Consider the following 13,839-nt stretch of genomic DNA (forward strand, 5'->3'; position numbering starts at 1 on the left):
AATTTCTTTTCTATGAATGGTGATATATATTTTTTTTTTCATTGACTTTTGCATGCATATGCAGTATTTGTGTTGAATTATTGGAAAAGGATAAAATCAGTTGTAAAGGAATATACATTATATAAAAACATTTGACAGAGCTTTTCCGGAAAAACGCAAAAATGGAAATACATGGATTTTTTTCTGTTTAAGACATATAACGAATGTGAGATTTAATTTTAGATTTTTTGGCTATCCAAGTATATTCATTTTACCACGAATGTCGTAAAATAATGGAGCAATTTCACCGACAGCATCCTGAAAAACTGCAACATCTTTTGGGTGTCAAAAAATAAATTGCGCCCATTTCTATATATCCAATCCTCAGGGAAGTGGGGGTGAATGGGTGGCACCCCCCCCCCCGATTTTTTGCTAGTTCGACACATTTGTTCATTTGTTAGCAATATTTGAAAGAATAACTGAATATTATATTTTATTCTGCACTTCGGTGAAATCTGATTAAATATGATTTCAGTGTTAAGAAAAATGAGACTTCTCAAAAGAAGAAGACTCTCTTAAAGAAAAAATTTACTTCTCAAGTCGATATATATACATATTTAAACATGTCCTGAAATTTTTAAATTATTTTAAGAAAAAGTTATTGTTTCAGTGAAAGTGGCAAAAGTATGTATGTTTTGCTGAGTAAAATGCGATCTTGCTTTATGTGAATACAATCATATATTCAAAATTATATTGTTTTAGAATAAAAGGGCATATAGTTCATACTACTGTTTTAAATATCTATCGGTTCTCTAGAACGGAATTTATCAGATCACATAATTCATGCGATTAGTCTTTAAATGATGATAATACTAAAGCTAGACAGTTAAATGGAAAATAATTGCATGGAAATGTATTATCTTAAAGAGAAAACAAACTGTACGAAAAAAAATCAGTAAAGAAATTATTTAAATATAATTTGTGTGATTTTTAGTAAAGAAATATCATTTTTATTGCCTTTAAATTATATCTTTTCAAATTGCAAATGCACCAAAATAATAAAAACTGGATGAATTTCCGGCTATTAAATTTTAATTTGAGAATAACAGAAATAACTAGATTACACAGATAAATAATACAAGATACGCACAACAATGAAAATGCTAAAATTGGAATTAGTAGAAGAAGGTGTAACATCCAGTAACAGGAAATACTGATGGCGCCAATTTGGTAAGCACTTTAATGGGAAATGCATTTTTAATGTTTTTAATGTTAGAGAACAAAAATGTCATCGACACTATCTTTCTCAGATTCTTAAAAATTCTCCCGGTATTTCTCAGTTCCTTTAAATTATTCAAACAATTCTATTTACAATGACAATTAAATGGAAATTTTTTTAATAAAATTCGTTGCTAATTCGATTTCTTTTCTTTGGGATCTTCGAATTTCCTATTAAAATGGTGACAAAATGTTGTTTATAAATTGAAAATAATTTAGTTAATTCAATATATAAAATAAAACTCTTATTCATGTAAGAATTGTTTTTATTATTTGAATAAACTCATATATTGATCACAAGAGAAGAATTTTTAAGCATCTTAATTCACTCGAAAAAACATTGGAAGCATAGGAATGTATAAACGATTAGCTTTGACAATAATAATAACAATAATAAAAACAACGTCAATGAATAAAAATCCTGTTTCTTTCGAATTTCAAAACTTTTTTTTTTCTGCTTCATCTGAAATTTCCTTAGCTCTGCAAATATTTTCGTACTCCATGGCATAATGGCACTTTCGAAAAATATTTCTTACCTCTGAATATGGATGCATTTAGACAAATTGCATAAATAAATGTTTCATCAAAAAACAGTAGAATAATTTGATTCGTACAATTTTATTCTAGATCTTCAGTATTTGAAATCTTTCAAAAGAAAAAAAAAAGCAATTCCCAGCAAAAAAGAAATAATTATTCAACCCAATCAGTAAAATCAAAGTTGAATTTCATTTCGGAGTTTTTTTTTTCCCCCAGAAAAATATTTGCGTGTTGGATTAAAAAGGCTTCTTAATTCTGTAAAAAATGTTTACATCTTGCAGGTATTTCAAAAATAGGATTTAAACCACAAAATATTCCAACTTTAACTTTCAAAGCAGTTAGTTTAATATCTCCCTTATTTTCAAAATCTTGTAAAAGATAATTTAGTAGGCTCAAAGTTTTCAACCAAATTGAAATGAACATAAAGGATACCAGTTTAAATTAATTGATGTGTTCATTTCTCAAAAGGGCATTGTGAGAGACTTAATGTATGCATGATGTTCTCAAGAAATGGTCTTCATAAAAGTTCTGTAAATCAAAGCTATAGACCAAAATTTGTTTTAAAGACAAAGTCCATTAAGATCTACAACTATTCACAAAAATAAGTTATATATTTTAATAAATTATTTTGTATTTATTACCATTCATGACTCTCTAAGCTCTTTAATCATATACAATATAATAATAGACCGTCAATGATTAATCGAAAATGACAGTATAGTCTTCCTATTTTCGATTAAAAATAAAGGCCATCCAAAATGGTATTATGTCACACAGTAAACTAATATTATTGTAAATTAGACTCAGTGAAAATATTTGTTTTTTAAATCGGCAATATTCATTTCCAGAGTCGGCAAATTTATTCTCCTCCCCCCCTCAAAAAAAAATAAATAAAAGGCTAGCTAGTTTCGTCCTTCCCAATCTATTTTCAACTGTTAGAAAAAATCATAAATAAGTGTAGCAATTTGTTCAATTATTTTTAAGTGATAATGTGGGGAAGCATATTAAGATATAATGGTAATGAAAAATCTGCACTCTTTGAATTTTTTTCAATTGCTTAACTTATGAATGTTACATTAGTGCCAGTAAAATTCAATAAAATGTCAGAGATGAACTCATACAAAAATCGTATAACACTGGAGTAGCTGACAGTTTAAAGAACGAAAGATATACAATATGATTTATTGCCACAGCCAGTTTGCTTTTCTTTATTAATGCTTTACTATCCCTCCGTGAAAAAGATTTTATGGGTCATAAACTCCCCATAAGCTTGAAGCTTGCAACCAGGTGATGGAATTTAAAAGATAGTGTGGTTTTTGTGTTGCTGTTTATGAAATTTTAATGCATAGTAAATAAATCATTTGTTACAACATTGTATGAATTAAGCAGCATTTCAAAATAGTAAAAACAAAGTTTGTACAAGGAAATTTTCCTGCATACTTTATTTAGATTTCTTGCATTAATGATAATAATAATAAGTGCTTCGGGCAATTATTTATTTAGAAATGCATCAAATCTCAGTCTTTATAATTATATACTACTCTTTGCGAAGAACTTTTGTTTTCATTCAGTGTTTTTACCAGATATGTATTTTTTTCCCCTTTTCTTTTCATACAGAGTTACTTTATCTTGATTTTTGATGTCACTGGGGACACTTAAAAAATGGGGATGAGGAACTTCATGTATGAGGTTTTGTTCTTGCCATCCTGGTGGTTATGTAAAGTTGTGGTGTCGAGATATCTTCTGCCAATGACAGGATGTGCCTCCTAAGGGAGCGGTTGTACCGTGACCAGTCATGGCCCTTAAGATGCTACCACAGTTCTCACCTGTGTTGCCGGGCATTATTTAATATAATCGCATGCCTTTAATTGAGATGGGTAACTCCTATATATAAGTTATCTTGATTTTCGGAATATATTTTTAAGTTTGTTTAAAATTAGCAAACTAAGGGCTATATCTTTGGAAATTTGATCAGACACCTATCAATGTATTTAGCGATATTGCCATTTGTTTTGGATATTATTATATTTCTTTGGAAACTATTGAATAACGCGGAACTGACGAAAAACATGAATGAGAATTTTGATGAACAGGTTAAAATAAAAGTGAAATAATAATTTTGCTCCGATATTCTGCAACGAAAGAAACAACGACAAAAAAAAAAAGACCTTGACACACAAGGAAATATAAATCACAATGGATTTGTAACTATTTATAATTTCCAAACAATTACTTTTGCAAACTCTTTGCTATTTGTTGTGGCAATCGCAATTTTGTAGTAAAAGGCTACATCACTACATTTTTTTATGAATATAATCAAATTTTGTCTACGTATTTGACGCTTCGTGTCCAGAGACGTAAAGACAGTAAATAGCGCCAAGGGCAAATACTGAAATTGCTCCTCCTCTTATTTTTGATACTGATATTCTAGACTATAATTTTGCTGATATGATAATAGCTTGGTTCTGTTAATATATTTTATTTTACTCTTAAGCAACATATTTCGGAAGAAATGCTAACGAAACTTAATAAGTGAAATTACGCTTATTGTACTCTAGATTTTTAAAAAAAATTTAAAAGAAAACTTTTGTTTGGTTTTTATTATTACGATTATTTTTTAAAAGAATTCAGAAGGGGAATTTTGACTTCCAGAATTGTAACTACTACTACTTTCTAATACAGCCTTCGTTGTTTTGAGAAATATAAAATATTTGAATAAAATAAAATAGAAAATCTTGACTTTTCACTATGAAAAATATTTTGATTTAATTTATTGCACTGTGATGTGACAACATAAATGTCAGGTAAATTAACAATTAGGAAGAAAGTGCTTAGCTATTTTAGAAATTCGTAGTATCCTTTAGAATCCTTCGAACGTTTGAAAGAAGTAACTAACTGAAATAATACACAAGCGCGCACGAATTATTTTTGCTTGCCTTTGGTTATTCTACATTTAAAAGTTACTATTACGACATAACAATTTTTACGACGAAAGCAATTTGGTAAATATTCTTCATACAAAAATATTCTACGTTTTTGGATATTTCAATATTAAAAAAAATTGGGTGGAAGTTTGAGATACCAAAATAAATTTTTCAATGTTTGTTTGTTAATTGTTATTCAAATTGTTTTTATTTTTTAGATTATGAAATTTTTATTTTATTTTGAAAACTAATTTATTACTATAATTAGTGCCTCCGACGACCAGCTGATTTCCTCAGTTTATTAAATCAGAAATACTTCAGTAAAATCTTTTATGTGTAGCTTGTTCTTTCAATGTATACGTATTTTTAAATTTTTAATCTTAATAGACATGTAATTCTTACTTCTTAGAAGCTCTGAACCTGTTCATTGCACCAAAAAACTTATCAAATTTTCTTTATTTGTTATCTCCCCCAAAGTTTCAGCTTTAATCTGAAATGGTAAGTTCTTAAACTTCAACTAAGCCAATAACTTGCTTCCTGGATGAAAACATGCTTATAAAATGAAGGAGAATAAATGAAATCGTTTGCCATCGTATTTTGCACAATTTCGAATCGAATATGTTAAAGAATTTTTGTTTTTGTTTTTTTAATGATTGAACAAAAAATTTAGTGTCTTGAAATAAGAAAAAACAAGTTTAAAGAGAGAATATATTTTTATAGACCTAATTATACAACAAAAATGAGTGGAAATATTCAAACTAGAAAAGGTTTTCATCGTTGTCAATGCCTGAAGTGAACTCTTATCTGTAATTTCCACAATCTAAAAAGAGAACAAAAAATTTTACTAAAACTTTCATTTGCTACAGGGATTTTAACAGAATTTTAACGTAAAATAATACATTTGTGATATTTTAATAATAATTGTTATATATAATGTGATTATATAATAATTTGTTTTATGTAAAATAATACATGCACACATTATTTTGAATACTTTATTAACTATGGTAAAAATAAATGAGAAATTTATGGAATATTTGCAATAAAATTAAAAGTATTAAGCTAAATTATAAAGAAAAATTACGATATTTGAGATAAAAATTAATTATTACAATTATTTCTCTGAAATTATATTTCTTTGATTTTCTACTTTGCTTTATGCTTGAAAGAAAGAGGGTATCGTTAAAAAAAATGTTGTGCATGTTGTGGTGGTGGGGAGGGTTAAGTTGGATGTTCAAACTGTAGGTTTAGATTTAAAGATAGAAAATAAAAGAAAAAGAAAGAAAGAAACTTTGAGCACGATATTGCCTTGTTAAACTCTAAAAATCTTTTCTGAGTGTCCAACTGGCTGTGATCATTCTTATATGAAATTTGCACTTGCAAGTGAAAAAATTTTCACAGCACATGACATAAAATTTAGGCTGTACAAATATGCACATTGGTGCATGGAAACAATATTTGTCCCTATTAATACTATCGAAGCAAGAAAATAATAATTATGAAATTCACCTGAAAATAAACAAGAATGGAAAAAAAGGCTTCTCATAAATTTTAAATTTTAATAGCATAAAAAGGAAACAATGAACTATTTGAATTCGAAATGCCCTTATTTGGAGATTATCAGTCTTTTAAGGATTGTATTTTGGCTTTCCAAATTAATTATAAATGAGCAGTCAAAGACTTGTATAGATTCCCCCGTCTTTTTTTAATACTTTCAGAATTTTTAATAGTAATATCAAAATAATTTTTAAAAAAATATTCAATTTTGATGTTATTTACACCGTAAAACATTTCTCACTTGCATAGGAGTTTAAATGTACAACTGAAACTTTAATTAAAGATAAATAAGAAAAATGAAGTGAACTCTTATCTGTAATAGACATGTAATTCTTACTTCTTAGAAGCTCTGAACCTGTTCATTGCACCAAAAAACTTATCAAATTTTCTTTATTTGTTATCTCCCCCAAAGTTTCAGCTTTAATCTGAAATGGTAAGTTCTTAAACTTCAACTAAGCCAATAACTTGCTTCCTGGATGAAAACATGCTTATAAAATGAAGGAGAATAAATGAAATCGTTTGCCATCGTATTTTGCACAATTTCGAATCGAATATGTTAAAGAATTTTTGTTTTTGTTTTTTTAATGATTGAACAAAAAATTTAGTGTCTTGAAATAAGAAAAAACAAGTTTAAAGAGAGAATATATTTTTATAGACCTAATTATACAACAAAAATGAGTGGAAATATTCAAACTAGAAAAGGTTTTCATCGTTGTCAATGCCTGAAGTGAACTCTTATCTGTAATTTCCACAATCTAAAAAGAGAACAAAAAATTTTACTAAAACTTTCATTTGCTACAGGGATTTTAACAGAATTTTAACGTAAAATAATACATTTGTGATATTTTAATAATAATTGTTATATATAATGTGATTATATAATAATTTGTTTTATGTAAAATAATACATGCACACATTATTATGAATACTTTATTAACTATGGTAAAAATAAATGAGAAATTTATGGAATATTTGCAATAAAATTAAAAGTATTAAGCTAAATTATAAAGAAAAATTACGATATTTGAGATAAAAATTAATTATTACAATTATTTCTCTGAAATTATATTTCTTTGATTTTCTACTTTGCTTTATGCTTGAAAGAAAGAGGGTATCGTTAAAAAAAATGTTGTGCATGTTGTGGTGGTGGGGAGGGTTAAGTTGGATGTTCAAACTGTAGGTTTAGATTTAAAGATAGAAAATAAAAGAAAAAGAAAGAAAGAAACTTTGAGCACGATATTGCCTTGTTAAACTCTAAAAATCTTTTCTGAGTGTCCAACTGGCTGTGATCATTCTTATATGAAATTTGCACTTGCAAGTGAAAAAATTTTCACAGCACATGACATAAAATTTAGGCTGTACAAATATGCACATTGGTGCATGGAAACAATATTTGTCCCTATTAATACTATCGAAGCAAGAAAATAATAATTATGAAATTCACCTGAAAATAAACAAGAATGGAAAAAAAGGCTTCTCATAAATTTTAAATTTTAATAGCATAAAAAGGAAACAATGAACTATTTGAATTCGAAATGCCCTTATTTGGAGATTATCAGTCTTTTAAGGATTGTATTTTGGCTTTCCAAATTAATTATAAATGAGCAGTCAAAGACTTGTATAGATTCCCCCGTCTTTTTTTAATACTTTCAGAATTTTTAATTGTAATATCAAAATAATTTTTAAAAAAATATTCAATTTTGATGCCATTTACACCGTAAAACATTTCTCACTTGCATAGGAGTTTAAATGTACAACTGAAACTTTAATTAAAGATAAATAAGAAAAATTTGATTCTGATGCAATGATTTAATAAAATTTAACTAAGTTCTTTAATTTAATGCGTGTTTTTTTTTTTTTTTTTCGTTTGCTTCCCGGTATTGATGATACTTAGAGTCTAAAAGCCACATGCTGTCATAGTATTTCATGACTTCAACATTGCATGAGACCTGGCAACCATAGTTCGCTCTATTCAAAGCAATGATTTGACTCCCTTTTTATTACTAACGTAGATTTTAAGCAGATGTTGCAGATGCTTCAACTATTCGACTGCTCTATGAAAATCATTATTCCAAAGGAGTTTTTTTTTATTTGAAACCTTACAAAAAAACCCGAATTAGATTATTAAATTGAATTCAGTTTTGATATTGCAATTATATTCCTCTTTTGATTTTTCGATTCAATCTTAAAAATTTCTATTCTGTCCCCATTTTAATTTTTAAAGTAAAAAACCTGATGAAAACATTGAATAAGAAATCATTTAAAGGACCTCTCCTACAGAATTCCGAATTTTGTTGAAACTGTTCACTTTTTGCATGTATTTCAGCTATTGGACTGTTTTACCAAAATGAAACATTAAGGAGATTCTTCCTTCTTCTTTGAACCTTAAATCGAAGAAAATGACTTTTGAAATCAACTCAGCTTTAATATTGCTATCATGCCCCCATTCAAAGTTTAAAGTTGAACACAAAATGCTTTGATATCAAAAGAGCAGTAATTTCCAGTAGTTCTCTAATTGGATTCCAAATTCTGCTGAAAATGCTCACCTTTTCTGATCTTGAGTGTTGCAGATAAAGATCTACAGACTGGACTGGCTGGTGTGAGGTCCCATACCGTGTACGGAATCCAATCCTTATCAGGACCGATCTCTGGAGGCGCATTTGTTCCTAGTGGGGATTGGATTACGATGCCTCCTCCCCTCCAAAAGCATCCTTGCGGAAATAATATCGCAACGTCAGCCCTCTTTTATCAGTGCGAAAACATCATCACGCCTTGATGGTTCTAGGTAAAAGCACACACTCGCTCCGACCCAGCACCAGTCCTTTATAATCAGATTTATTTTTCATTTACCCGTACTGGAACATGAGTGCTCAATTGCATTATCCTTATGTTGCATCAAGAAACACTCGCCAAGGGTAGCTTTTAAGATTATTTAATGGAAAGGATTACCCAGAGGGGCGTGCACTTGCAATTCAAGGCACAGAAATATTATCTGCCATGCACAGCTCATTTGATCAGGTTCGTCTGTGTCTCCAAGATATTTGTTGACGCTTCTGAATTTGTAATGGTGTAATTAAATACAAATTCTTAGATGTAATGGTGATATCTGTATATCAGAGCAAGATGAAAATAAGTCTCATTTTGCCAATTTTTCAGGAGGGCATTATTATTGAAAAGAAAGATAATGTTACCAATAAAGACTTACATTTTTATGATCCTAAAAAGAGGACTTTTACTAGACTTACTTTGATTGATTTGAGGCAGATTTAAATCCTATAGGCAAAGCAATAATAACCTGAAAACAACCATTTTAAATTTGCTTTTTTTCGAGTTCTGCTCTAAGATGCCAAAAAATTGTTTCAGATTTACTTATTTTGTAAGTTTTCATTGGATCAATAATAATTCTTAATATTTCGGAATTAATTATTTTTCCATGCAGAGGGAGTGTGATTAAGTACATTTATGTTTCCAACATTCCTATTTGTAGACGTTTCTAAGGTAAATGTACTTTTTAACGGTGCTATTGCTTACAGCTTCTGGGATATAATGATGACATGTTAGAAATATTTTTGAAAAAAAAAAAAATTCACATTCGAATGGTGTATACAATTTCTGATTATCGATGGCAGTTCTCAATAGAATTCAGAGTACTGTTTCAGAATCAATTCCGCTGTTCGATGAATATTCGTTTACTTAAATGAAAAAAAAAAAAAAAAAAATCCTGCTTATTTTCACGAATTTTTAAATTACTCACTTTTTCTTATTTCAGAGCATTCAAGTAGCTATTTTTTTTCTTTTTAATAAATCACTGAAATTAAGATATCTGTTTTCTCTGAAAAAGATTCAGTAAACCGACACTGTCAAAACTTCTCAAGAAGAGACGAAGCAGATCCCTGGTGTTTTTCTGTTGCACATGCATAGGCACCATTAACTAGCTATTCTGGCTAAGAAGTCACCGTGAGTTGAAGGGATTTTTTTTTTTTTTATTATTATTGCGTATTAAGATATAGGAAGAATACTCGTTTTTAGTAGTGAAATATGTGAAAGGGAAAAAATGGGAGGAGAAAAAAAAGTACAAGTGCTTGATTCTTCCGCGCCATTTTTTCCTTCGGTATAAACAGAAAGATTTCATCTGTGGCATTTCATAACTATTCCTTGAAAGGGCCTGTTAATTTTATGAATCTTATTAATTTTTATGTTCCTAAAACCTTTTATACGTTACTTCTTAATTGTAGAGAAATAAAATTAGCGCCAGGAAATTCCAAATTGCTTGATTTATATTTCCATGAGGTATCTTGTTTCTAAAATTTCATGAATTTACGTCAGTGGAAATGAATTATAACTTATTTACAAACAGGAAAGGAATCTGCTATTCCAGTTTATCCTAGAATAGTGAATATCATTGATTTAATATTATAATAGCATAAGACAGAATTCTAACTATCTTTTAATAGATAAAATTAAATCTTCAATAACAATATTTGAAAAACTAAGTAATTAACTAAAATTTCAAAGCAATTATAAAAGGAACAATAATTTATAATAACCAATCAATATTGTGCCGTTATTTATGCCTTTTCTTTTAATCTGTGATGCCTGCCTTTAACTTACTTTCGTAATTACTTAGTTACATAAAATGATGGATGAATTATTTCAATTATTTTTTTATTAGTAGCATAAAAGGGCATTTTTAAATATTTTTAGTCCAGATTAGCACAGAAAATTTTTAGTACTAATTTCTGATTTGTTGTATGGTATTTTATAACATGAATAGATGATACAGTATAATCGAATAAGCTTCTTAATGGAATATGCACATTTTAATATATAAAGATCTAACGTTTCACGATCTTTTATTAATTCTCTGAAAACACATGTGCATATAGAATATATGTTACATATGTAAATGAAATTTCTTGTATCATAACAAGAGTAACGAAACATGTACTGATACATATGAAAGATCTCGTGAGTCTTAATTTATCCAATAATAATTGCTAAATATAATGAAGGCTATTATGGCATGAAAAATTTTTATTTCATAAATAAATGGGTTCTAATTTTGATATCTTAGCAAAATTTGATCTATTTTATTGTTGGAAAATATTGTCGAACCTTGATTTCCTCTTTGTAAATATCTCCAATAAAACAGACTGGCTGTCCTCAACTATTCACAAAAAGTGGTTTAAAATTCCGCCGAGAAATTTAAAAACCCTAAACCTTAGATTTAATAGATTAATTAAAGTAGAAATAATTACCATTGTAAAATTAGAAGTCCATTAAATTGTGAATAGTGCTATAAACAATATTGATCATAAGACCTTTACACTTAAAATTGTGAAACATTTTATGGACTTACCATATTTGTAATTGAAGTATTTGCAAACACAAAAATGTCATATTATTAGAAGGGTGAAAATGCTGTTCGTTAATCGGAGACTTTATTGTGGATTTCTTTCACTATACTAGGAAATGATAATAAATTAATGACATGGATAAAAGAAAGAGATCGTTTGGTTGCGCTCCAACAGAATCGAAAATAAAAATATGAAATAAAAATAAAAATTTCGACCACATCATTAAAACAATTTTTACTCTCTCTCTCTCTCTCTCTCTCTCTCTCTCTCTCTCTCTCTATATATATATATATATATATATATATATATATATATATATATATATATATATATATATATATATATATATATATATATATATATATATATATATATATAAAAATTTACTTTCGATTTTCAGGTACAAAAACATCTCCGAAATAATAGCAGAAACGAATTGCATGCCTAATAAACTTCTCCAAAAAATGGTTTTAAGCTACTATGTATCCCTGCAAAATAGTAAAAAAGCTGTATGGCAGCCCTTGGACTATGTACAGTCAAATGTTTCAAAATATATCACACATATAAATAACATGTATTTCATTTCTAAGAAATGTATTTATTTAGACTTTTCTTTCCAATTTAATTCCTTCTCCTAATAAGTGGTGTCATATTTAAATGCTGAAACGTCTTGGTTGTGATTTCATATTTTCTCCTGAGGTCCTGATCGTGATCGGGTTAAAATATCAACTTTATTACGTTATTTGAAAAAGAAATTCATACTATTTCAGTGACTAAGTAAGAAAAATATGTAATAACAAAAATTATTGCAACATGTAAAAAGCCTTCTATACATTATAATAAAGTATAAGAATATATAATCAATTAAGTTATGTGCCGTAATATTTTCTCCACATCAGTTGACTCCAGATACAAGCAATAAAGAGCCCATTTATGTCATAGAAACTGTTATCCAATTAAAGCCAAAGAAACAAAAAGGCATGGCCCCACTCCCAAGTAACAAAAATCATTACCCCAACAGCTTCGTTATTAAGCATCGTCACGAAGTAATGATAAAATACCCGTTAAAAGATGATAGCAGTAAAAATGCAAGTCACCCAAGCGAATGACACATTAAGTTACGGCCAAAACTTCTTTTAAAATGCAGCCTTTTGCCATTTTATTTCGAAATCATGTCGAGGGGTGAAGCTTCTAATATGATAAAGCAGAGATTGAATCTTAACTCATCCGTATCGCCTTAATTTTTTTCTGGAGATTTTGTAGTCAAATGATAATAATAAGTTTTTGAAAAAAAATGAGCAAAGGTCGGGTTTATTTGTTTAATGGGAAATTAAGCCTCGCCGCCTCGGCTTGAATGACTGAGAGATAAAATTTAATGATGATTTATGGACTCCGAAAAGCACTTTATTCCGGCGCTTCTGTTCCGCCTTGTCTTTAACAAGAAGGCGGTCGTTTCGCTGCGCTTCTGCACAGAGAATGTTGCTTTCGTTATTGCCACGGTTAGACCATAAAGAGATTTTCTGCCATCCTGTTTCCAAAAATAGATTAGAGGCAAAAGAATAGAGCAGGATGGGTTTGTTAGCGAAAATTCCGCCAACTGCTTTTCATTGTTTTTTATATAATTTTTTTTCATGCTCGTGAAGACGGAATATGATAATCGATTTTTCTGTATTTTCTGATGTACTGGAGTTTTTGAAATCTTATATATTATTTTAATACATTTAAAACTTAATTATCAGTTGATCCAGTGATTTGATTCGATTTCTGTGAGCATGATATCATCTAGTTGAGTATTAAAGAAAACAATGATTGCGAGATTCCGCAATATTTGTAATAATGAATTAAAAACTAAAGACTAAAAAGTAGAAAACTACAAGCTTCTCTTCAGTAAATAAAATTATGTTCTTAAAAACATTTTTCAATTTTTTTTTTCAACCATAGAATGTATAAATAAATAATTTAACTTAGATAGAGATCAAAGATGAAATATAGAATATGTCTTTTGTAACATTACTACAATTGTATATTAAAAGGATTATTGATGATATTATTATTTTATTTATGGTGACTGAATTTACAGCTTTTGCTTTGATTCAATTTTATTTGATATCAGACCGTTTACTACTCAAGAACAATAAATTTTTTAATTACCCATGGTTTCCTTGAAAATTACTTAAAATCTTTCAGATTTTTTTTTGGGGGGGTTA

The sequence above is a fragment of the Argiope bruennichi genome, chromosome X1 (genome assembly GCF_947563725.1).
Source record: "Argiope bruennichi chromosome X1, qqArgBrue1.1, whole genome shotgun sequence".
Lineage (NCBI taxonomy): Eukaryota > Metazoa > Arthropoda > Arachnida > Araneae > Araneidae > Argiope > Argiope bruennichi.